Source organism: Chionomys nivalis, chromosome 3 (genome assembly GCF_950005125.1).
Source record: "Chionomys nivalis chromosome 3, mChiNiv1.1, whole genome shotgun sequence".
Classification (NCBI taxonomy): domain Eukaryota; kingdom Metazoa; phylum Chordata; class Mammalia; order Rodentia; family Cricetidae; genus Chionomys; species Chionomys nivalis.
In genome coordinates this window covers 123837911-123864304 of record NC_080088.1, presented here as the reverse complement: position 1 = coordinate 123864304, position 26394 = coordinate 123837911, and the positions used below count along the sequence as shown (strand labels likewise).

General features: G+C 50.3%; 1 long non-coding RNA gene across 1 annotated transcript; it reads left to right on the top strand.

Annotated features, from left to right (window-relative positions):
- Positions 1-266: 266 nt before the first annotated feature.
- On the top strand, positions 267-25897 carry LOC130870693 (uncharacterized). The gene is made up of 3 exons (XR_009056790.1): positions 267-549; positions 659-778; positions 25829-25897. It is a non-coding gene; the product is annotated as an uncharacterized LOC130870693 (long non-coding RNA).
- The last annotated feature ends 497 nt before the right edge of the window (positions 25898-26394 follow it).

The following is a 26394-nucleotide window of genomic DNA, read 5'->3' as shown; positions in this document are numbered from 1 at the left end:
GTGGCCCATATGCAATCTGACAGACCGGTCCCTGTGCCTCTACTCTGGCCTCCCCCTTTCCCTAGTCATCCAATAACTTCCCGTCTTCTGTCTGGGGTTGGTGGCCGCCCTTCCCCTCTGCTTGCGTCCTGGTGCTGACTGCCAATCCGGATCCTTCTGGGGCGCCCAGCCTCCCCTCCTGGCCTCCCACCTCTCCTCCTGCAAGCAAGGCAGCACAATGCATCGCAGTGGGAGGCAGGCTCGGCTCCCCTAGGCGGCAGCGGGGAAGCGGCTGCCCCTCCCTCCGGATCACACAGGGTTTTTGCGGTAGTGGTGACAGCCGGATTGGGCACTGGGGAAGCAATTGATTTGTCTACTGCCCGCAGTCCCCGGAGAGGAAGAGAGAAAAGAGAAGAGGAGAGAGAGAGAGAGAGAGAGAGAGAGAGAGAGAGAGAGAGAGAGAGAGAGAGAGAGACTTACAAAACCTTCCATCCATGTGGAGTAGTCTGAGTGAATCACTGCCCACCGTCTGCAGACTCCAATTGTACTTAGTTTTCGCCTCTGCTGGGGGTATTTCTTTTTGTCTCGCTTTTGCATGATTTAGGGGCATGTGTGTGTGCTGATGCCTTGATTTTATTTTGGAAAGACCAGGAGAATCAAATGCACAATTTTCGTTCAGGCACTACTGCTGATCTTTCAAGCCAAGTCTCCAGTACTTAACATCTCTCTACCGGCAGGGAAGGCAAGGAGTTGGCAAGAATTTGACTCACCCATTCTGCTACAATCCTCTACTGTCCCGGTGAGTGACATTCTTCCTGGTTGTGCAAATGAACTAGGAGACCTCATTACCCTAACTGAGATGTGTGTGCATGAGCTGGAAGAGAGGGTAGTGGGGAAGGTATGGCTGTTGAGAAATGGCCATAGTTCTCTGCCTGCATTCTGCAGGGTTTTATCAGTATAGACACACTCTAGAGACAAATGAGATTTTAGCTCAGTGTCCAGGGAGGGGGCAAATGTGTGCTTGCTCAGGCAATGTGAGCGAGAGAGTGGCTTTGCCCATCTTGCCCTCTTTGCAGCAGAAGCTGGGGAAAGTGATTGGCAGCTCCCGAAGTTAACCCTTCATGGCTAGTCAGGTACAGGGGGCCTCTGGGTGCTCTGATTTGGTGGGTGGGCACCTTGGCCCTGGTTGGGAGAGAGTCACCTGAGACTGGAAGGTTAACCCTTGCCTGGGACTCCTGGGCCAGTGCTTGTCTAGGACTGGGCTCAGATGGGGCTGTCTGCCAGGGCCCGCTGAGTAATTGAATTGTGGTGGGTTCTGCAAACTCAGCTGTCCTGAGATGGGAGAGCAGGGATCCATGAAAGCACCACCTTTTATCTTGGCATGAATGACCAAGCAGTCGGCTGCCCAACAAGCTAAGGGTGCCTTTACAGGTGGTGTCACCTGTGAGAGAGGAAGGAGGTGTGTGTGTGGCTGTGACACAGGAACCCTGTCACTGAGTCCATCTCATCATTGAGAAGGAGGACAGGAATTCCATTCCTAGGCCCCCAGTTCCAGGACCAGCTGAACCCCACCCCACACCCAGTTTCTTTCTCTGACATCCCAATGGGGCAACCCCACACTAACCTTTAGCTAGTGGGAAGCAGAGGCCCCTCGCCACTCAATCCCAAAGCTCGTCTTTAATTTTAAAATGCTTTTGCCAGTAATCTGGGATATATGGGAAGAGATTCCACTTTGCTTTCTGCCTTAATTCTTCTACTTTTTTTTTGGAAAAGGAAAGTCTTTATTTTTAGCACTGTGATCTACTCAGAGGCTACTTCAGTCTCTCTATCCACTGGAATTGCTTCAGGAAGTTGGTCTTAGGAGGTAGAAAGAAGACAAGGTTAGCCCCAGGGACTGGCAAGATGGAAATGTCATGAGGGTCACCCAGCCTCAGGTCCTAGAGGGATCAAAGAGCTCAGGGTCAGGACACAGAAGAGCATAGGTGGCCTGGTGGTTAGTGCCAAGGTCCTGAGTCCTGGCTTCCCATCTGGGTGACCTTGAGGAAACTGCCTCCCTAGGAGGTTGTAAGTATGTATAGAAAGTGAAGAAACTGCAGGCTTGCCCGTGGATGATATTTTAAATACTGGACCTTTACATTCTTTGGTCAGATGGACTGTGGCTGGACATTGGAGAATGCACCATTGAGGCTGGCTGATGTATTGAGGGTGAACCGTTCAACTGCTGGGCTGTGGGAGGCTGCAGGGCTTGGAGGATTATCAAGGAAGCCCCGAAGGGCCCCAGGAAAGTGTCACAGCTACCGTGGAATACTCCCCTAGTCGGCTTCTAGTTCCCAACCCTGCAGTGCAGGACAGCCCCTTGGAGCAGTCCAGGCCTGGGATGGCCAGACAGCTCCCCAGCTATCTCCCTGCCCCCTCACCTCCCTGGGGGTGGCCGAGAGCCAGGAGCCTGCCTTCTCCTGTCACACCAGAAGTGGTGCATTGGGGTGCACCAGTGAGAGAAACAGGCAGAACCTTCCGGAAAGATTCTTGGAGTCTCAGGGCTTCTCTGCCCCTTCTGGGCCTCAGTTTCCCCAGCTGTGCAATGAGTCAGCTGCTCTGGGTGACTAAGGCTTCATTCAGATCCCCTTATCTTCATGACGGCTGCTGCTGCTATAGCAGAGGGTGGCCATACTTTAGGGAGAACTAGTATCTTTCTCTAATCTCAACTTTCAGAGGGGCTCAGAGAGGGCAACACCTTGTCCTTGAATCACACAGCAAGTCGTGGTCTTGCCCTGCTGGAATCTACCTTCACGGGAGAGCAATGCATCCTCTTACCCCTATGCCCTATAGCAGCCCCCACTTCCCATCCCTACCCTGGTGTATGGAAGGGACACCATCATCAGTCCTCCAAACCTGTACTGGTTTGGGAAACTGAGCCCTGGAGGCAGATATGTATAGTTTTTGTAGAAGGGGCTTTCACGGGTCCACAGGGTGGAGGAGTGTAGGTCTCAGCTGCCCCTGCTGCCCTGTTCACTTCGCCACCGTGTCTGTGTTCGGGGTGGGTAGCTGCTGGGGGTGGGTGGTAGTGGCTTGTAGGACGTGGGATATGTAGGCCATGACAGTCTTTATTAACCCTTTCCTTTTCTGTATTGCTCACAGACAGTGGCTTTCTGTCACCCTCTCCCCAATCCCCCCCAGCCAACATATGGTTCTGTCTTTTTCTTGCAAGGGCCTGGTAGCAGGGTCCTGTAAGCAGACAAGCTGGAGTTTTGAGGTAGTGGGGTTTATTTCTGTTAAAAGCTGTGGCTTAACTTGGATAAAAATAAACCCAGGACCCAGGAGTGGTGGGCTGGAGTAGAAGCATCTAAATTTTTCTGCCACCACCCAGGATGGGAGAGGATCATGTGTTCGGAGGAGGAGATGGTGCAGATACAGCCCATCATCTCTGCTGCCTGTCTGCTCGCCAGTCTGCCTCCCAGTCTGGGAACGCAGTGTGGGTGCTGGGGCTATGTGACTTCAGGCAGGCCCTTAACCTCTCTGAGCGTCGGTTTCCTCTGTTAGGTGTGTTAAGGTAAAGCAGTATTGTGGTTAAGACCACAGACTCTGGCGATGGATCCCCTGACCTGAGATCTTGGTTTTAGCACTTACTGTGGGTACAGTTGCATGTCCCTGGGCCTCACTTACCCCATCTGAAGAATGGGGGTGGTGACAGTATTAAGGACAGTTAAGAGTTAATGAATGCCAGGTGCTTAGTTCTGAGGTTGACAAGGAATAAGCATGGCGGTAAATAACCCTGGCTGGGGGGGGGGCTGGGGGGGGAAACTGAGGGGGATGTGTTAAAAGCAACATTGCTCACACTGAGGCAAGCCTGGGTAAGGGGTAGCCTAGAAGGACCCCTGGGTCCAGGACACAGCTGTGAGACCCAGAAGGGAGCAAGACAGACTTGCTGGGGGATCTGAGGCCTCAGTTTCCCCATCTGTAAAGTGGACCCAACGACCTTCTTCTACCAGGCTCGAGACATTCCAAGCAAGTCCCAGGTCATTGTTCAGGGTGTCCATAGGGAGGGTTAGAGAAAATCCGCTCCCTACAAGGTTTATGTTTCCCATAGCTCCAGGTCCCCTGGAGATTTTGCCGAGTCATCCCATTTTATAAGCTCAAGGTGTGGACTTTTGCTTTTCTTCCACCTAGGTGTCCTTACCTCATCTGGTGTTTCTTCCTCAAGGGCTTAAGATGCTACATGGTAGAGCCCTTAAGGGGGCTAGACTGTCAAGATGAACCCAGCAGGGTCTCATTATCAACTGGCTGAATGCAGCTGATGGGTGAGATGTTAATTGATTGACTAATGGATGGGTCAGTCTGAGAGCTGCCTTTAAGTCTAGTCAGAGGCATGTATGCAGTGGGTGATCCAGAGGCATGTATGCAGTAGGTGATCCACTAGCGTTCACTGATTGTGATGAGTCATTGACAGGGCTGTTGGGATTTTGCTCTCATCTCAGATCTGTTGCAGGCAGCTCCCTCTTTTGTCTGAAACTCACTGCTGTGGATTCCCTTGTTGAGTCCCCATGGTGTACCCAGACCCAGGCTGAGTACTGGGACAAGGTCTCATTTCCTTTGGGAAATATGTACTTTTGGGTTGGGGGAGGGCACAGAAGGGGTCTCTGGGCACCTTGAAGCACAGTGAGCATGGATGGATGAAATTCTGTGCAGAAGTTTAACTCCTTGTCCTAAAGCATTGACTGATGTCAGAGGCTTCTGGGGTGGGGTGGGCGGAGAGTTGGTACAGCGGTGGTTGTCATCTACACTACAGAAATGAGATCTATGCCTTCCTACCTGTGAGGCGGGCTTGGGTTTTGCAGCAGAGAAGGACTTGGTATCAATCAGATCTACAGGGGTGGCAGAGAACTGAGAAAGGTCAAAGGTGCTGTCTGGCCAGCTGGGCAGAGTGGCAGGTACCAGCCTTTCCTCACTTGCACCTGGGAGGCTGGGGAGCCTGGATTAATGGCTGGTTTGCTATGTGATCCACAAAATCCCCTAATAACTTGTTATCAGGCGTCTTTTGATTCCCAAACTCTTGAGTGTGGGCTCTTGCACGTTCACAGTGCCCAGGGCTCTAAGTGAAGGCATTTGTAAGACTACAGAGTCCTTGTGTAGATGACACTCAGACAGTTCTAGTGTGTAATGAGTCTTGCTTGAGCTGCTCCCCGAGGTCAGACCTCTGCACCAAAGAGATTGCACAGAACTCAAGTCTGGACCTGGTTCCCACACACACTCTGATTTCTGTCCCTATTCCTGCTAACCTTGGGGGACTCTGGGTTCTAACACGGCACCAGTTTTCCTTGAGACCGTTGTCCTACTGTCATTGGCTTTAATGATATAATGCAGTCTGGAATCTCATTGCACTGGAGCCGTGGCCGACTCTGCCTCAGTGAGCCAGCCAGAGAGCAGGAGACCATGGTTCAGGAAGCTGGGGTGTGCCCACCCCCCACAATTGACCACCAACAGGGGCTCTTCTCATAGCATCGAGCCATGTCTGGTTTGGGAAGAGAGATGGAAAGAGGAATTCTCTTCCGCTTCAGCTCCTGCCTGATGCTTCCAGCTGTCCTGTTCTTTCCTCTTTTCCCTTCACTGCGTCTCCACAGTGACAGGCAGGGACTTGTGAATGAAGCCACTTTCAGCAGCACGCACCTTACATAAGTTGCTTTTCTGTGCCAACCACTGATGGCAGGTGGCGGGCGTTTGGGGGCTGCTTGGAGCAGAGATAGCCTGAAGTCAGTTAGGAGGCAATTCAGGCCAACCATGGGAAGCACCTGTGTGGTAGGCCCTGGCAGTGTCCCCACCTCCCCTTCGCCTCCCTGCCCTCCCTGTGCCACTGTGGTATGCTTTGGAGATTCTGCATTTGTCTGTCTGCTCTGCACCCCATCTTTTCTTCCCTGTAAAACTCCCCTTCACCTTCATAGGTTTTATATTCTCCCCATCTTTCTCCTGTCCCTTCCCTTGTCCCTTCCCTCTAGTCCCCCTCTCCTGACCCACTGTCGGTCTCCAGTGAGCGATGGGTCAGGGGAGGGGGTTAGAGGATGAAGGGATCATGGGTAAGGTCCTGGGGCTCAACCAAACAACTTGCCTGGGGTTGTCTATACTGAAATCAGTTCCCAGACCAGTCAGGGACAAGCCGGACATCTTATCTCCAAGCCACATATGTCTGGAGCTCACGGAGGCTACCAGAGTCTGAGCTGTCAGTGAGTCGCCCTCCTACTAAGGGACCCACGGACTTCTGAAGCCCTGCCCAGCTTTGCAATCCTGCTGCTTAGGCAGTCAGAGCACAGTGACCCATCTAGGGCGTGAGCTGACTTCTCCACCATCCGGCCAGTCACCAGGGGCAACAAGGGCATGACTGCAGATTCAGCTCCAGCTACTGTTCAGATTCCCCTGCGGGACTCTCAGTTTGGGGATCTGTGAGGCTGGGATGGGACTCACAGACCCATGCGTCTGATGTGTCCCCACATGGTACTAAGGTGACTGATGCAGGATCCACACATAGAGGGTCACTGTCATTTATGGAGCTGCCTCTGTCCCACACCCCCAAGTATGGGTGGTGTCTACCATGGGTTAAGACCCTTCTTAGGCACTAGGGACCCCAGCAGAAGGTGAAGTGCAGTATTCGCCCCCTAATGCCCCAGTAGCAGGTCTTTTGTGAAGCAGTGAAGACAAAAGAAAGAGTTGCATATGAAGGATCCAGACAGATCCAGCTCAGTGCTGGGGAGGAGCCGGATGGGAGGGGCCAGAGGTGGCAGGAGGACTGCTTGTGAACAGGGAGTCCTGTGCACAGCCCTAGGAAGAGTGACAGGGAAATGGCTGATTTGCTGGGCATGGGGATGACCTTAACCAGGGGAATCCATGACCCCCACTCATGACACTATCAGTGATTGCTGCTCTGGTGTCTCAGTGGAGGAGGACAGTGAGAAGTGTGGTAGAAGCCGGGGGACGGAGCAGAGCCAAGCTGGGGCTGGGCCAGGTGGAGGTACTGGAGCAGGTAGTGGGGCCTGAGTAAGCCATGCAGCTGTGTGGACAGGAGGAGCTCAGGGCCCATTCCAGGGCTAGGGACTGTCCTTGGCAGACGTCCAGTGCCTGTGATCTTGGGGACCCTGACTCTGGTGGAGAGGGATCTCATTGTGTACAGGGACTAGTGGGGTGTAGCAAGGCCAGCAGAAAGCGCTGAGTGAGAGACTGTCTGGGGGTGGCAGGTGCCATTGCATACACCCCAAGGAATGGTCCCCTTTCTATAGAAGATGCAGTGACTGGGAACAGTCATGCTCATCAGTCACCAGATGTAGGACAGGGCACCTCAACAGGGGCAGTGAGGCTCCTGGAGGTGGTTGGCTGAAGCCCTGGGAGGCTTGGCGTGTCCCTTCAAGCCACCTTCTCAAAAGTCTGGAGGTGAGGACTCATGGCATAGACCTGGGGACCGCTCAGTTTAGTCTGGGTCTGCTTGTGGCTCCCAGAGTCAGCTAGACCAATTCTCAAGGGAACTAACAACTATGGTCAAAAGCAAGACCAGGGCCAACCAGGAGGCTGAGACAGATCGGCAGGTCCTGTCTTTAAACTTGCCTGTCTGAGGGGACCATTGCTGTTTCCTTCCACCAGACTGTATGGTGTGTGTGTGTGTATGTGTGTGTGTTAATCGAGGTTCTCTAGAGGAATAGAACTGATGTAGGATGTACACACACACACAGGATTTATTAGAACGACCTATAAGGTGTGGTCCAATTAGTGCAACAATGGCTGTCTACCGACAGGACAACCAAAAATCCTGTAGTTGTTCAGCCCATGAGGCTGGATGCAGCAGCTGGATTTCAGTATACTCTGGACTCCAGAATTCCAAGGAAATAACTTCTAATGCCCGTGGAGGAGTGGACTTGCCAGCTTCCTTCTTCTACGTCCTTTATGCAGCCACCAGCAGAAGGCGTGGCCCCGATTAATGGTGTGTCTTCCTTTCTCAAAGATCTGGATTAGAAGTGGCTCTTCCTGCTCCAAATGATTTACTTAAGATAAAAAGTCCCTCACAGGTGTGCCCAGTCATTTGGGTTTTAGTTAATTCCAGATATAGTCAAGTTGACAACCAAGAGTAGCCATCACCGCGTCCATCCATCCATCTGCTGAGGACGCCTGAGCTTTGTCTTAGTCCTGGGCTAATATCTGTCTGGACGAGTGGCCAGGGGAAGGGCGTGAGTGGGAATTCACTTCTGGTAACTCTGCCAGTCTTGTCCACCACCTCTCAGTTATCCACGGAAAATGCTGAGGCTTTGGAGATTAGCAGGAATTTGTTGTATTTTTGAGACAGGGTCTCGTGTAGCCTAGTCAGGCCTTGAACTCACTGTGTAGCTGAGGATGACCTTGAACTCCTGTTCCTTCAGCTTCTCTGTCTCACAGGCCAGGTTTACAGCAGAGTGATGGGAGGCACAGAAGTCCACTTACTTCTCGCCTTCATTTCCTAAGACACACCTTCCACCCGCGTGAACCTCTCTCCCGGTGTTCAATCAATTAGTCTCTTTTATCCCCAGACAGCACTTTCCTCCGGCCCTACTCCTTTCCCTTCATAGGCAATGCTGTTCTGTGCTGTTAGTAGTCGCCCTTCGGATGACAGGTAGACGTTTCGAGCACGCCTTTAAACTTATGTAACCAACGGGCAGCCTGTGGTTTCTCACTTTCCATACTCGTCTCTGCTACTTTATTGCTCCGCTCCAAGGTGTGAAGTGCCCAGTTTCTTATGTTTTATCCATGTGTGCATGTGTGTGTGCTCGTACCTGCATGGTGCTAAAGATTGTGCCCTGAGCCTCATATGCACTATGCAAGTGTCCTACTTCCCATTCCTCACGAGTCCATAGTGTTCCCAAGAGTTCTTCACACTGACTGCACTTCCTTCAGGACACGGAGCTCACTGGTTTGATTTTAGTTATTTTTCTTAACAAACACTGGGTACCAACTTGTGATTCTACAGGCCCAGGGCATGTAGGAGAGGCAAAAGATTGCCTGGGGTCTGGGGTCTGAAACTGGGCTGGGTTTCTCTCTCTCTCTCTCTGAAACAAAGTTTCTCTGTGTAGCTCTGGCTGTCCCATAGATCCACCTGTGCCACCACTGGTGGCTGGGGCTGGTTTTGAACCCCAGCTCTGCTACCCAATGACTGTGTGATTTTGGTGAAGTGAATTTCTCGGAGCCTCAATTTCTTCTTCTGCAGCATGGGATAAAGATGATAATATTCATTTGATAAAGTTGACCGTGAGGGAAGAGGATGTGTAACATGCTCTGGGTGATGAAGTCTTTGTAGGGGGCGGTCTTGGGAGCAGACAAACAGATGTTGATCGTCTGTGTTAGCCACTTTCCCATTGCGGCATTAAAATACCCAAGACGATAAGCTTAGAGAGAAGTGTGCTGTAGCTCACAGTTCTGGAGCTCTCAACCACTGGCCGGCCTCCTTGCTTTTGGTCACAACCCGATCAGAGCTCAGTTGAGCAAGCTGATATACGTCTGGGAAACAAAGAGAGAAAGAGGCAAGAGTCACCAAATCCAACTACCAAGGCAGGCTGGGGCTTCAGTGGCAGGTCGGTCACCAACATCTCAGGGGCCCTAAGAGCATCTCATTACCTCCCACCCCCCTATAAAGAGCAGGGAGCTGAGAGCCAGCTCTCCTGGGTCAACCACCCACTGGTCCCGGGAGGGGACACCTCTCACAGCTGAAGCTTTGGGGTTGACAGAAAATTACCCGGGAATCCATGGTGTCCTGGGGTCTCTCCCCAACCAGGGCTTTCTCCTTAGCTGCTCTTAGTTCTAGGAGGAACCTTGGACCGCAGGTGTACAGTTGCTGCCTCTATTGTGCAAATGACACGGAGGCAACTATGCTCAGGGACTCTCAGTCTCCAGAGTCCTACTGTGAAGGAGCAGTGGGTGCAGACCCTCAAACCAGACCCTTGCTGACACCCAACTTAAACCCTGAATTCTCATAGTAAGGAAGTGGACGCCCTTGAGCCCTCCTGTGCTCCTTGCCAGGGGCTCTTCCCCAGTTCTTCTGACTTCCTGGAGGAGTTCTGAGCATAAGGGAACTGCAGAAGTGTCTTTGTAGTAAGAGTTCTTAGGCTGTAGCTCCATGCTGTCCTGGGCAGAGGCAAAGCACAGATGCCATTGCAATTAGACCATCTGACCAGTAGGGGGCAGTGTCACCAGTGACGGGAGGCACCCTGCTGTTTTCTGATAGTCCAGTGAATATGCCAGGGATCTGACTTCTCCACCTGTGACATGGATCAGAGACCTGGCCTTGTAGCCTCAGTTTACCACCTGTACAGTATAGCATCTTCCTAACATACCCTAGAGAGATTCTTGGAACAGGGGTCAGTATGTGACACACTCTATAGGTTAGCTGACGGCAGAGGAATTTCTAGTTCTATAAAGATTGCTTTGGGATCTGAGGGCAGAGGAGGAGGAATGGACATCACGCGGGGGGGTCGATTGTCTGTGCTCACAGGTAGGTAAGAACTAGAGAGGGCTCAGCCTTCACGGAAAACAGCATCTAAACTCCAAAGCATGGCAGGTGCACCAGGCCACTGGCACACACATCAGGCTGGAAGAAGTTGGCAGGCACTTGGCGGCCTCGGGATCTTTCCTGATGGGCTCCCAGGTGGGCTCTGACTCCCAGTGGGGTTCAGGAAGGCGACACAGCTGCTCCGTGCCATTGAGCACAAGGCCCCCCAAGCAGCTTGCTCTCTCCAGAGAGTCTGAAGCTGAACCTCTTTCCCACTCCTAGACCTTGTCTCCTGGGAAGCTTTGCTGGTGATGGTATACCACAAAGCATCACATGGCCTGGGTTCAAATCTGCTTTGGTCAAAACCAGCTTTTGCTGTTCTCACCTTGACAAATGCCCAAGCCCCCTGTGCCTCAGTTTCTCCCACTGTAGAATGAGGATCCAGTTCATAAAAGGTGGACTTCAGAAGTTCCTATAAACAAACAAACAAACAAACAAACAATAGGTCCCTATGAGAAGGACTCTCAAGACACTTCCGTCATCACCGCTATCACCACCATCACCATCATCACCATCACCATCATCATCATCACCACCACCATCACCATCATCATCATCACCATCATCATCATCACCATCATCACCACATCACCATCATCACCATCATCATCACCACCATCACCACATCACCATCATCACCATCATCATCATCATCACCATCATCATTATCACCATCATCATCATCATCATCATCATCATCATCACCACATCACCATCATCACCATCATCATCACCATCATCATTATCATCACCACATCACCAGTACCATCATCACCATCACTACCACATCATCATCATTACCATTATCATCACCATCATTACCATTATCATCATCACCACATCACCAGTACCATCATCACCAGCATCATCATCACCATCACCATGATTACCATTATTACCACATCACCATCATTACCATTATCATCACCATCATTACCATTATCATCACCACATCACCAGCACCATCATCACCAGCATCATCATCACCATCACCACCAACACCACCAACATCATCACCATCACCACCATCACCATCAACACCACCAACATTATTACCATCACCACCATCACCACCAACATCACCAACATTGTTACCATCATCACCATCACCACCATCACCACCAACACCATCACCGTCATCTTCATCACCATCACTGATATTTCTTAACAGTCATCACAGATACTCATATCTGAGTCCCCCTAATTTAAGAACCTGCTGGAAGTTCTCTTGTACTGATGGTTTCGAAACTTGGACCAGCCTGTGATTTTTCTGCTGGTCACAGTGAAGTGAGGCAAATAGGTGCTTACAGATGGGTGTGATGTTGCTGGCTCTGTTTTCTCTATCTTGCCACTATCATTTTTTCTTCAATATTAAAATGTAGCTATAAAAATGAAACTGTGGCTGTAGTTGATCACAACTTCTTTTGCAATGCTATTTTTAAGTGTTCTTTGAAAGTAAAACTGGCAACAGTGACAGACAATGGAGGGAGCTAAACTCCTCGGAGAAATCCAGTATCCAGTCCCCCCTCCTGCCACCCCACACCTCGCTACTGCTCCACCTCACTGGTTATAGGATCAGTGTGTGAAGGAGCCCCTCCCATTCTGGGCAGGACCTCAAGGACCTTCCGTCTGATCTCAGCTTTCCAGAGGTGCTGGGAAGCTGCGTGTTAGTTTCCCAAGTGTTCCGGTTGCAGCCAGTCATGGGAGTGGAGCTGGACTTCCTAGCTGGCATGCCTCCTTATCTCTCCCGACACAGAGAGGCTCAAATGGCTCTGAAGAATGAGAGCCAGTACCCGACGAGTGGCCTTGTACATGGTTGGCCAATCCTGATAAGCTGGCTTGGTCTTTTCTTCTCACTTTGTGTGTGTTCATACATGTGCAGTTACACATGTGTGCATATGCACTTGTATGTGGAGGTCAGAGGTCAACCTTGGGTGTCACCTCAGGAACACCTCCTGCCACCTTTGTGATAGGGTTTCTCATTGGCTTGGAACTTACCTATTGGGCTAGACTGGCAACTAGTGAGCCCCCAGGATGTGTCTGTCTCTACTCCTCAGCACTGGGCTACAAGGGTGAGTAATCATGGCCCCTCATATTTCTATATGGGCTCCAGGGGATCAAACGTGGGCCCTTGTGCCTGCCTTTTGTCAATCACTAAGCCTCTCTGTTCACCTCCATTTCCTCTTCCAGGAAATGGGGACGAGAGCACGGGCCTCACTGCCTTGTCATTACTGTAAGTCTAGGTTTCGAGTGGGCTTTGCCATGGTTCTGCACTCTGCAAACCTTAGGTGTTTCTCCCTTAATGAGGCTGACACAGCCTGTGGGCTGGGGCTTCTAGAAGTGGAGCTGTTAGCCCTTCCCACCTCCGATCATTCCTACCACCTTCCCAGTGAATCTTTTCCTAACCCCCTTGTTTAAAATGGCATCCTTAGAACCTGGCACCACGTGCACACTCTCTAGCAATGTGATTTGTCATTGTTTCTAGAATGGGACCATCTGACTGTGGAATTTCCCTCTGTGCCCCTCACAGGCTGTGTCCCACAGTGCTTAGCATGCAGTAGGTGCCCAATATTTGTTGGCTAAACGGAGCTGGCAGTGTCAGTGCAAAGCTTCAGGCTCTAATTGGAAACCTTTCCCCTTCTTCAGGCTGCTCAAACTCACTTGACAGGTCATTACACTGAACAGAAGCAAACGGGAGACAGAAAAATCCCAGCTGAGTCTCCGCAGGCGTGGAGGCTGTGCAGGGGACGTGGGGACACGGGGCAGAGGGTGATGGGAATGAAGTCAAGGCGTTTTCATGAGACTCATTCCTCGGCCAGGTTGTTAGAAGCTAGTAAGTCACGCTGAGCCTTTGTAATATCCACACCCTCCCCACCACCCTGCAGTTGATGGGTGGCAGATCTATTTGGGTTTTCAGGAGCCCTGCATTGTGTGAGGATGGGGCCTGTGTGAGAGCAGGCAGCCAATGCACGCAGATAATCCCCAAAGTGGTGAATTGTTTTGAAAAGGAGAGAAACCGAAGAAGGAGGATAAAAACGAACACTTGGCAGACCCTGCCTTTCCACAGAGTCTGTTTCTCGGCCTGGACTGTGTACTCCCAAGCCCCTCTAGATTCCTTCTCTAATTAGGGATTGTTTATGGTGGGGGTCTGGGGTCAGTAGCTCAGGCTGGCCTCGAACTAGCTGTGTAACCCAGGGTGACCTTGAGGCCTGCTTTAACCTCCTGAGTGCTGAGATTGGGGGTGTGTGCCTCTGTGCCCTGTCTATGCAGTGCTGGGGGATGCTTACGTGCTAAATGAGCCCTCTGTCAACTGAGCTACACCCCCAGACAGAGCTCACAATGCTGTTTGTCATAATTTTCTTCATTGCCACATAAACATGAGAGATCTGGGGGGAGTGGCCTTGACAATTTAAAGGTCACCAGGTAGTTTTAGTGCACAGCTAGACTATGACATTCTCTTCACCACCTATGTGGCTTTTGGGGTCCCATAAAAGGGACCCCAAATCTCTCATATTTGTGTGGCAATTAAGAAAATCATAACAAACACCATTGTGAGCTCCGTCTGGTGTCCAGGTAGCAATGGGGAAGTGGACAAAGCTTTCTTGGAGTGGACAGTAGTTTTTGGGTATCCCTGGTTATTTCTTGACACCTTCCTAAGGTACTGGTTCACATTCTTTTGGGGAGCCAGGACCACAAGGATGTTCTCAGGAGAGCCCTTTGGGTACCCAAGTGTGCTGATGACCATCCTGGGAGGGGAAAGGCTGATGGCAGCTGGTGACGGCAGAAGAGGAGATGGGTATCTGTTGAATCCTTGAAGGCTGAGCTTGGCTTAGGAACTCCACACTAGAGTGATTGCTATTCTCAGAGGTGAGCAGGCAGGGAATGAGTGGGTCTCACGGGCCGGCACATCCCTTGCTAGGTGCTCTGCACCCCTTACTTCACCCCATCCTAACTTCAGTGCGAGGAAGTTGTTCCGTTATAATCCCCATTTTTTTCCAGACAAGGAAAATGAGGTACAAAGGGGCTTGAGAGCCTGCTCTAGGTCCCAGGCTAGCAAGAGACTGAGCCGAGACTAGCCCTGCTACAGCATCTTGCGGTGGATACTTCGTGCCAAATAAGCACCTGGTCCACTCTCTCTGGGCTTCCCAGGATAGGCAATTACCAGGAGAACCACTGTGGATGTCAGAAGAAGCACAGGAAAGGTAACCTGCAGGAGCGCCCATCCTCAGCCCCTGCTGTTCCTCCTAGATTCTGGGGTGCCCTGCCTCCTCCTGCTGCTTTCAACAAGAGCTCAGTTTGGTGTGCTCTCCTAGAAGAGCAAGAACCAACCGAATGAGGAAGGAAGACTTGCCTGGGGCCACTTGCATTTTCCTGTCTTGTTTCTTGTGGTGGTGCAGTCACATGAGACAGAGCAGTGCTCAGGAAGCCCTGTAAGCTTAAGTGACTCCCGAGTTCTCATTAAGGAACAGATACAGTTAGCGTAGAAGGGATTCACTCTTCGCTGTCCTCAGCTCTAAAAGATGGAGGCCTCCATGCCCTCCCACCTGAGTAACGTTTTGCCCTAGAAACTGAGCCAGCGGCTTAGGCTGGGGTGAGCCTTTTGCAGCCTCTGTTAGCATGCCCTTAGCTCCCTGCAAGGTTTTCACTTCTGAGCCTCTCTGCAGACACCAGAAGATAGAAGACACTTAGAAACCCACTGCAGCCCAGCTCCACTGTTACCTCATCAGGCCCCAGGGCATCTGCTTGCTAGCTGGTGGGTCTCCAAGCCCACAGGTTCACTCGGCAAGCTTCCCTCCTCCTGCCTCCACAGGGATGAGATAAACCTGCATCTTCAGGTTCCTGTAGGACAAAGCTTCTCAACCTGTGCATAGAAACCCCTGAAGGGGCCGAACGACTCTTTCCCAGGGGTCACATATAAGACGTCCTGCATGCCAGATATTTACATTATATTCATAAAAGTCATAACATTACAGTTATTAAGTAGCAATGAAATAATTTTATGGCTAGGGGGTCACCCCAACATGGGGAACTGTATTAAAGGGTGCAAGCATTAGGAAGGTTGAGGACCACTGCTGTAAGAGATGGCAGCCAGGAAACAGTCCCCAGGACAGGACTTCTCCTCTCCTCCTGGCACTTCACCTCTTAAATGGTCTCATTTGGACAATCATGTCATCATGAGCCCATTGCCTCTGCCACACTCAGAAAATAAGACATAAAACAGGCCTGCTCCGCGTGTCCCTGTGAGAGGAAGCGAATGTGAGGAGAGCTCGCTGATCGCTCCTGTTATATTTAATATGTTCCGGGTCAGACCGTGAGACGGATCTGCACATCAAAGCCCGAGTTTAATCACAGGGCTCTCACAGGTTGTGACTTCCACTCGCTCCCCTTCGTGCGTCTCCCAAAATAAGTTTTAAGAAGTAATTAAAAACAAATAAGTATATCAAATAACATTAATACTCATATTATATCACAATATAATTATATATTATACGTGTTTAAATTTCATCATTATATGTCATTATTGACAAGTACATCTTTATTTATAAATATGTCATAGACATTTTATTACAATGAACTATGTATTTTAAAACATGTATTTTTTTATTTTATGTACATGAGTGTTTGCCTACGTGCATGTATGTGTACTACATGCATCTGGTGCTTGAAGAGGGCATCAGAGCCTCTGGAACCAGAGGTTATAAATGGTTGTGGGCCATCACGTGGCTGCTGGGAACTGAACCCAGGACTTCTGGAAGAGCAGGCAGTGCTCTTAACTGCTGAGCCATCTCTCCATCCCCTTATAATCTTGCTTTACATATTTCACTTAATATGTATTGCTAAGGAGTTGAACTCATGACTTATAGAACTGTACCTTGTGCCTGAACAAGGTTTATCTAACTCCTATTTTCTACAAAGCATGTCATAGTCCCTTTTCACACAGGGGCTAATTTGAAAGCCGCAGAAGCCTCAGTAAAAAGCATAGAAACTCAGGACTGGGGTGCTAAGAGGACCTTGGACGGGAGCTTTCCTGCAGGATGGGGAGGGGTAAGAACAAGAAGGCAGGTGCAGATTCAAGTGAGGTCAGCTGGGGATGAGCATGTTGGATGGCTCCCTTGATCTGGTCCTTTCTGTGCATGTGGTGTATGAACACAAAAGTACCCTGAGGATTGATTTGGGGTTTATGTGTAAATTTTGGCCAGGAGACAAATTTGTAAATAAGGAATTTATAGATGGCTAGTTCTCTCTCTCTCTCCCTCTCTCTCTCTCTCTCTCTCTCTCTCTCTCTCTCTCTCTCTCTGTGTGTGTGTGTGTGTGTGTGTGTGTGTGCGTGCGTGCGTGTGTGCATTCAGTGCTAACTGAATCCAAGTTTGTTTAGGTAGCATGAAAGGGTGTCTATTGGCTGAGAAGATTTGCAGGCCCTGTGTGGCAGAGGTGTGTGGATCCTTGAGGCTCAGCAGCAACAGATTGGGATGGGGTCACCAGTGTCTTTCAGTTTTGCTTTCCTCCTAAGAGTCCAGAAAATGCTGAATTATAGAATTAATTGAGCTTTGAATCAACTACCTGTAGTTGGAAAAGGGGTCTATGGTGATTGGTCATCTCAGGGTCTTAATGATCACCCCAGGCTGAAATGTGGAGTCAGCTTCAGCAGCACACCAAGGCTGAACCTGGGAAAGGCTTTTTCCTTAGAAGAAGGCTGAAGTTGGTAGCAGGAGAAAGAGGAACAAATGTCCACTGTCTGTAATCCCCTGGGACTCCCAGCTTGTGGACGACAGAGGCCGCATCCTAAGGTTGTGGTAACAAAAACCTAGGAGAAAATTAGGAGTCCAGAAAAGGTCATGATGGGACAGGTAAAAGCCAAACTGGGAGTTGAGGAGCTAAGCACAGAGTTAAGGGTATTTCAGGAGGCAAAACCCAACCAAACAAAAAACCCTTGACACCACCCAGGGCAACCCTGGTGGCTGCAGAGAGTGAGCCAGGCCATTACATTACAGTGGTTGGACTCTGTCTCTGTTTCTGTCTCTCTCTCCTTCCCCCTCTTTCCTCGCCCACCTCCACCTATCTTTCTCCTTCCCCACCCCCCAGCACCCTCCTTGCTACTGTTCAAGATGCTGAACTCAAGCCCAGACCTTAAGCTCACTCCTAAACCTGTTCCTCAAGCCCAGGCACCGGATGCTGCCTAGTTTGTTATGCTGTGTTTTGACACAAGGCCTCACTTTCTATCCCTGGTTGGCCAGAACCTACTATGTAGACCAGGCTGGCCTTGAACTAACAACACACAGCACCACACTTGACCTGTGCCTTTTTTCTCTTCTCATGGAAATCATACACTATTAAAGGCACATGAATCAGGGTTCCAGCAGAAAACAGATCATTCCATTGTGTAATCTGAGGTGAGTTTTGCAAAGGAAGTAAGCTGTAAATGGGGTTAAGGAAAACCAACAAGAGGGGTGACACACCCAGGGCTGGCAATGAGAGGGCACTCTTAGTCCCTAGCCAAGAATAGGACAGGCATTCCATGACCAGCACCTGCTGCAAGAGAGGCCATTGGACTTGAGCTATGGAGGAAGGGAGCCCAAGCTCCCTGGAAGTCTATCCACCATTTCCACCATGGTTTCCATTGACTGAACCCAAGAACAGCCAGTGAGCACAGGGTCACGTGAGGTCACACGTACAGGTCAACTCCTAGGGATGAGAATAGGGAAACAGGGCTAAGAAGAGTGCATGGGCAGACAGAAAGCATGGTGCACTGCTTGTAGCAGTCAGTTACGCCATGTAACAACCACCATGAAAATGTGTAGCTTCTGTGATTTGAATATGAAATGTCCCACATAGCCTCATGCATTTGAACACTTGGTCTTCTGTTGGTGATGTTATTTAAGAGGCTTATGGAACCTTCAGGAAGCAGAGCCTTGCTGGCAGAAGTAAGTTATAGGAAACCAACATTGAATGTTTATAGCCCACCCCCACTTCCTGCCCACTCTCCTCTTCCTGATCACAGGCACGATGTGACCAACTGCCTCTGTTCCTACCACCATGCCTTCTCCACCATGGTAGACTGTATCCTCTCAGACTATAAGGAAAAATAAAGCCCTTCCTCTTTAAGCAACAAGATTCAGTCTTAAGAAGCCAACCAACACACTGACTGTGCCTGAGGACCACTCATACTGTCTGGAGACTCTAGGATCCAGCTGTAACCAGTTGGTTGGTATGTCTTCTGGTCTTGGCTGGTCACTTTAATGATATTCTACACTGAAGATTCATAGCTGTGTAGCACAAGATAGTCTCCAGTGTCTGGGGTTGCTTAACTTCTTGGCTGGGGCCTTAGTTCTCCATGTGGTCCCTTGGGTGGGAGTAGGGAAGACTGGATTTCTAACATAATGTAGGGGGGCAAGTCTCAGTGGGTGAGCGTGTGTGAGCTTCTGATGGCCGCAGTGGGTGAGCATAGGTGAGCTTCTGATGGCCACAGTGGTGAGCGTGTGTGAGCTTCTGATGGCTGCAGTGGGTGAGCATAGGTGAGCTTCTGATGGCCACAGTGGTGAGCGTGTGTGAGCTTCTGATGGCCGCAGTGGGTGAGCATAGGTGAGCTTCTGATGGCCACAGTGGTGAGCGTGTGTGAGCTTCTGATGGCCACAGTGGGTGAGCGTATGTGAGCTTCTGATGGCCACAGTGAGTGAGCGTGGGTGAGCTTCTGATGGCCACACTCACCAACTTCTCGTTGCCTAGTGAGTTACCTGTAAGGCCGGGGTTGCTATGAGGAGAAGCGGCAGATGTAGAAGGCACATTCACTGGGGTCCTTCATCCGGACAGTCAACCCCGCTATCCTGTGCAGAGATTCATGGCCTGTACCGTGGTGGTTGTCATATCCTCTATGTGCTATATACTCTATGTACTATATAGTCTATGTCATATACTCTGCCTGTCTCTATCCTTCCTTCCTACTGCCAAACTATGATGCCCAACAGGGAGACTCAGGGACATCCCAGCCTCTCCCTCCTCCTGCTCTCCCTCCTCCCAGCCTCTGCCAGTGTCTTCTGTTGGAGCCCAACCACAAACCAGACTCAAGAGTGCAGTGGATGCAGTCACTACAGAGGCCTCTGTGCCCTGGCAGGGTGGACGGTGACATCCTGGTGGGCAGACTAAAGTGTGCCCGGCAAGCTGCACAGTCATAAGTCCATCTACCGTGCTGCCTATGCAGCTAGTTCTTCTTCCTAAGAGCATCAAGTTAATAACTGAATCCAATTTTTTAAAATTGTTTTCTCAATAGAAAATAGTGCTTCAGGATGAAGGGGCTCACAGATCGAGGAGGAGACACAATGATGACCAAAATACTCCTTCCAGGAGGGGACCAGGACTGCTGGGGGTGTAAGGCGGTGGATGCCTCTCTCCATTCAGCATCCTATCCTAAGGCAAAGAAGGTCAGGGGACTTGTGTTCTCCCATAATGCACTATGATTAGGGCTTAGGTGAGCCAGTGCCTGCCCAGTCCTTTCGTAGCAAGACAGGCGTCATTAAGCTAAGTGTCTGATTCTGATGCGCTGTCCCCTCTAATCATGTTTTCCTGTTTGGGTAGATGTTTGTGAGTGCATGCGTAAGTGTGGTAATCAAGCCTGAGCTTTGCCTCAGGAGGGAGGGTAAATCCTGCCTTCGTGAGTAACCTGGACGTGGGCTGCACCGTCAGGGCAGCTGAACACAGCAGCCCACCCTTGTCTACACATGTTCAGATGTGTAATACATGTTCAGATGTGTAGACTGGGGGCTTGGAAGGACTCCATGACCCAGGAGGGGACAGAATAGAGGCTCTCTTGGTTTGTTCCTGGGATCCTCTGCCCTGCCTTCAGTGAGCCAGTATGTGGGCACGTGGCCTCAATTCAAATACACAAGCTGTTTGTGTGGGATGATGGCTGTGTATCTTGGGATAAGTGACTCTACCTGTCTGGGCTTCAGTTTCCCAATCCACTAAATGGATGTTTAAAAAGCAGGACATGGTGGCACATGCTGCTACTTAACATTGGGAGGTGGAGCCAAGCAGTTCCTTGTGCCAGGCATCTTTCCTACTTGCTGAGCTGAAGGCCAGGGAGAAATACTGTCTTAAGGAAATAAGGTGGGACCAGAGAGAAGTCAGTAAATAAGGTACTTGTCACACAACTGTGTGGATCAGATATCGGGTCCCTGGACACAGGTAAGAGTGGGCAGATCTGTGGCTGCCCATAATCCAGCAATTGAGAGGCAGTTAGGACATCCTCAGGGCAAGCTGGGATGAGATTCTCCAGCATCAGCAAGCTCTGGGTTCAATAAGAGACCCCGCCTCAATGATTAAAGTGGTGGGTGATGAAGGCAAGGCATCTAGTGTCAGCTTTGGGACTCCACAGGCACAAGTACCCACCCATGCACACATGCACACATATGTGCACGCACACACAAACACACATGAGTGCAAATGCACACACCATACGTACACACAGGAAAAAGAATAAGATGGATGGTGCTCATGAGACACAACAGTCAGGATCATACGCTGGCATCTGCACACATGCACACACACATACACACCACATGCATGTACGCACACTCGCACGCACACACAGAGTGGCGAACAGTCCCACTTTCTAGGACCTTTGTAGTAGTGATATGTGGCATTGCCTGGGATGTGTCAGTGTGGTCTCCAGCCTGAGGTAAGTCCAGGCAGGATGCACATCAGGCACTAGGCTAATGAACACGGTGTTGTGTTTACCATTATTAGGGGTTCCAGGGTGTGCCAGGTGTGTTAGGGACCCTTGCTTGAACACTGCATGAGAGGGAAGGTTTATCTTGGCTCACGGTTTCGGTCGATCATGACAGAAGCACAATCCTAGCAGCAGGAGGGTGTGAGGGAGACTGTTCACATCCTGGTGGTCCAGGAAACAGAGAGTCAAAGACCTGTCCCTGGAGATCTACTTCCTCCAGCCAGGCACCACCTCTGATAGTTGACACAGTCTCCACAAACAGCACTGCCAACTGGGGAACGAATGTTCAGATATGAGCCTGTGAGGGCCGTTTCATAGAGCATAATGTGGGTTTGAAGGGGACATCTGCTCTGAATTCCTGATCTGTTGGGACCAGATACAGGGAAGCCTATGACCGTCCACACAGAGGACGGGGAAATCTAGTGTGTGCCACTGCATCTGGGGTTCTTCCTGGAGAGTCTGTGGGTCCTGGCATTTCCTGTGACCACTGGAAGCTTTTCTCAGGGGAATAAAGAGCTCCTACCACACAGTGGAGGGCTAGAGACACCCAACCATCAGCCACAGTGATAATCCCTCAGTATTACAATGCTGTCATTGCTACTGTGTGGATGTTGCTGACCATCCTCCCTTGGTTACCATCATCTCCGTGTCCTCCTCCAGAGCTCAGGAAGCCGGGGACATGCCATTCTTAAGCCAAAGTAGAACCCCCATCTCTTTAGGAAAACACAGCCAACTTCAGCAATAATAAATTAGTGATGCTTCCACTCCACAAGGGACTATTGGATGCCTGGTCTTGATCTCACGTGTATTATCTCATTTAACTCTCATGCTTCCATGTTGAGATGGGTTCTACTTTTGTTTCTAGCCTTTATGTGAGGAAATAGGGGCATATGATGAAAGGAGTGTGCCCAAGGTTGCTTAGAAAAGGTAGACCAGCCTTCAATACTGCATTCTTCCCACCCAGGATCCATATTCACCAAACCTCCCATTGCCCAACATCCCCATCCCTTGTGGCTCTGGGCCTTTGTTTACTCAGTCCCTCCCCTCCCACACCCTGTTCTTCCTTTCCCTTTCTGGGGAGACCTCCCACCCTCAAGCCTCACTCATTTGTCCTAGCATGTCTGCTCCCATCATCTAGTGTGTCAGCACAATTTAAACTTTTTCTAGGAATGCACACACACACACACACACACGCACGCACACACACACACACATAGTTTTTAAAGGGGGAAGACATTTGTCTTTGGTTTTAATTAATGCCAGCTTGTTCATCCCTAATTTTAATACCGTTACTTCATTTGTCTTATTAAGTACTTAGTTTTGCTTTTAATTAGTGTTCTTTATTGTCGCTGAATTTTAATTGCCAGTGCAGGGTCCCTCTGGAGAGGATGCATCTGATGGCAGAGCCTAGTGGCCAGCCAGAGGACCTACTGTGGTTCCAGTGGGGACTGGTGTTAATTTTTCAGGTCCCACCAGCTCTGATTGCCTTTGGAACCCCTGCTTGTTCCAAGCTGACATGGGACCCCAAGGATACAAATGCAGGAATATTACAGTGGCAAAAATTCAATTCAAATTTGACTTCATTGGCTTATTATAACCGAAATAACAAATATGGGTTCAGACATGGTGGGATCCAGCACCCCCACCACCTGTGAACCGTGGAGCAGCAGTGTTTCTCCATCCCCCTGCAGCAGGCTTTCCTTGCAAGGTGGATTCTGTCCCTACCAGCTCACCACTGGAGACAGAAAGAAAATCATCTATAGAATTCCATCAAAGCTTTCATTGCTCCAGATCAGGTCATATGCTGAACCACAAGCCAGTCACAACGGACCAACCACTGATTGACCAGAAGTGGATCATAGGCCCATCGTAAGGATAGAACTAGGTGAACCCCACCTGAGTCTCAATGGTGAATACTGAGAAAGAACCATCTGGAAGGAAAGTTGGGGTGCTTTTATCCTCCCCCTCAATACTAAATTGGAGATGTATATGGACTGGAAAGATGGCTCAGTCGGTAAAGTGCTTGCCACACAAGCATGAGGACCTGAGTTCAATCCCCAGAACCCACATAGAATGATAGGCATGGTGGTGCCTGCCTTAACCCGAACAATGGAGAGAGGGTGGCAGGCAGATCTCTGGGGTTTGCTAGCCAGCCAGCCTAGCTGAACTGACAACCAGTGGACAGCTCCTGAGAAATGACACCTGACTTACACACACACACACACTCACACACACACGCACACACACGTACACACATGCACAGACACGCACCCGTACACACATACAGATGCACACACACAGACACACACGCACACACAGACACACACGCACACACATACACATACACGCACGTGCACACACACATGCACAGACACACGCATGCGTGCACACACACAGGGAGACACACAGACACATGCACACACACGCACACACACAGACACACACATGCACACACGCGCGCACTCGCACACACACACACTCACATGCACACACACAGACACACACGCACACACACATGCACACACAGGCACACTCGCACACACACACACTCACATACACACACACACTCACTCACACACACATGGTGCATCCCAGGTGTCTTTGCACCTTCACTCAGACCTTATTTTCTCACCTCTCCCAGGTGCACCGGGAACACTGACAGAGCCTGGAAGGCAAGTCAGCTGACAGGCCCTTCAAGGACAGTCACTCAGTGCCTGGGAGGTGAGCGCCCTGGAGTGGGTTAGCTTGCCAGGGTCACTCAGAGAAGGATTGAGGGTTGCATGTGGGAGTCGAGTCTAAGCCAGCAACTTCTATCTGTCTGTGCCATCAGGTCTCTAGGGATGCCATCAGGCTGGGTTCAGCTGGCCAGATCCATCCAAGATGTTGGGTTCAGGTCTCCCATGATTTAGTGCAGGGCTGTGGGGCACAGAGGCTGGCTAGAGTTTTGAACCCACCCCCCACATTCACAGGTGACGCAGACCCCTGCAACTCTCCAAAGTACTGCATGAGACCCCTGCCAGCCCAGTGCAGCCCACCAGGTCACTTCAGACACTGCTAGGGCTCTTAAGTGAGCTTTGGTTTTTCCCCCACTTATCTTTAAGCAGCAGAAGACCAAGAAGATTCTGGGATGCTGACAGGGAGAAGTAGGGACAAGGTGCCAAGGGGAGGGATTCTATAATGGGTCTTTCTGGAATTTGGACAGTGGCTTTTGTGGCAGTCCAAGATGCAGGGTGGCCTAGGGATCCACAACGCTATGACAGCAGGCTGGCTCTAATGTTTCATGTATCTGTGTACTCAGCAACCTCTATAATCTATATGGGCACTTATTGAGCACCAACTGTATACCGCATGTAGGGCTGATTGCAAAATAAACATTTCTGCATCTCTCATGCAGAACTTTCGAAGAATCCCAGGAAATGAGCCCAGGGATTTGAGTTTAGTGGTATGGGTTACCTGCAGAGGTTCGTGTGAGGGTGTGGGATCCTTCCATGCACAGTCCGTACAGCTGCTTGGCTCACAGATCCATGCGCTGGCCCCTGGTTCACTGAGGAGCTGCAGTTGAACAAACACAGCCCTGAGACTGGAACTCATGGCTCTTACTGACTAGGTGGAGAGACAAATGCAGCTGGCAAGAAGACAAATCACATGTCATGCTTAGCTGTAGGATGAGGAAGAACGGGCCTGGGAGGGGCTTAGAATGGCCAGGAAAGGTGTCTTCTTAGAAGAGGAGGCATTTGAGCAGAGACTGTTTTCTGGCTTCCTTCTTTCAGGGACTGCCCTCAAGGGCCCCCCACAATAAGCAAGCATATCCAGTCATTCTTTCCTGATTTCAAGCGCTTGCCCGTGGTGTGGTGACTTGGGGTCACCTCCACTCTGCTGTTATGGATGTCAGGTTCCTGTAGTGAAGGGAGTTTTCACTCCTCCTAGGAGACGCCTAGAGGTGGGATCATCGGGCCAGTGGGCTCCCTGTGTCTGACTGTGGAGATGTTTAACAAAATGTGATAAGTTTTTTGGGTTCTCCCAGACTGATGTGTGAAGGGTAAACTGATCCTGGGCAAGGCAGATATAGAAAGGCGTAAGCCACTATGACAAGAAGTCAACCATAGGCTGTGTGTGAGGTGGAGAAAGGTTGATTTCATGAGTCTGGAGGCTCAAATCAAAGACTATGCGACCCCATATCTGTGCCCTTTGGCATGGCTGGCAATGTATGTGCAAACCACTCACACCACAGCCAAGACACAGAGAGAATACAGAACCGAGGTCCCTCATTCTCCTTCAAGGACAAGTTCTCAGTGACGTCAACACCTCCTTAAAAGTCCACAGCTGTGCCCCCAACAGCACCACAGTGGGGACCTGTGTTAATAATAAACGGAAAACATGCTGGCCCATCTCTCATCACTAGGTAGCTGTGTCTCCCAGGGGTCACTTCCCCTTAGGGTACAAGGTTCTGCTCCTGGGCAGTGGAACAACCGGATCAAGTTCCCTCTCTTTTCTGTGTCCCCACATGTGTGGCATAGAGTAGGGACTCATGAGCTAAGAATGACCAGATGATTGGGTAACCATCTTGGGTTTTCCAGGTGTGCCAGCCTTCCGCCATGACTGATACTGTGGTGAACCGATGGATGTACCCTGGTGATGGCCCGCTTCAGTCAAAGTAAGTCTGCGGTGACCCTGAAAGTAGCTCATTCGAGCTGGGCATTCCTTAGTGTCTATATCAGAAAGAAGGAGAAGAGGTGTGAGTTTCCTTCCCTGGGCTAGGTGTGTGTGTGTGTGTGTGTGTGTGTGTGTGTGTGTGTGTGCATGCTTATGAGGAACAAAGTTGACACTGGAAATCTCCCTCTATCATTCCCAGCTCCATTGATTGGAGCAGGGTCTCTCAGTGCAGGCCTAGCTCCCTAGCTTCCCAGGCCCATGGTGGGTTTTATGATAGAAGCTTCTCAATTTTCCATACCCCCACTATTTCCTATTGTGTATCTAATAGGAAACCTACCTTGGGTATCTGTGTTACTCACCCAGCCCCATGGGCATGGGTAAGAGATGGCCTCTCTGTCCTCTATGCCTCAGTGTGGTGGCTCTGTTGGACAGAATTTTAAGACATCATAAGGTTGAAGTTCCTAGTTGGAAACATGATTATTTTAATGAC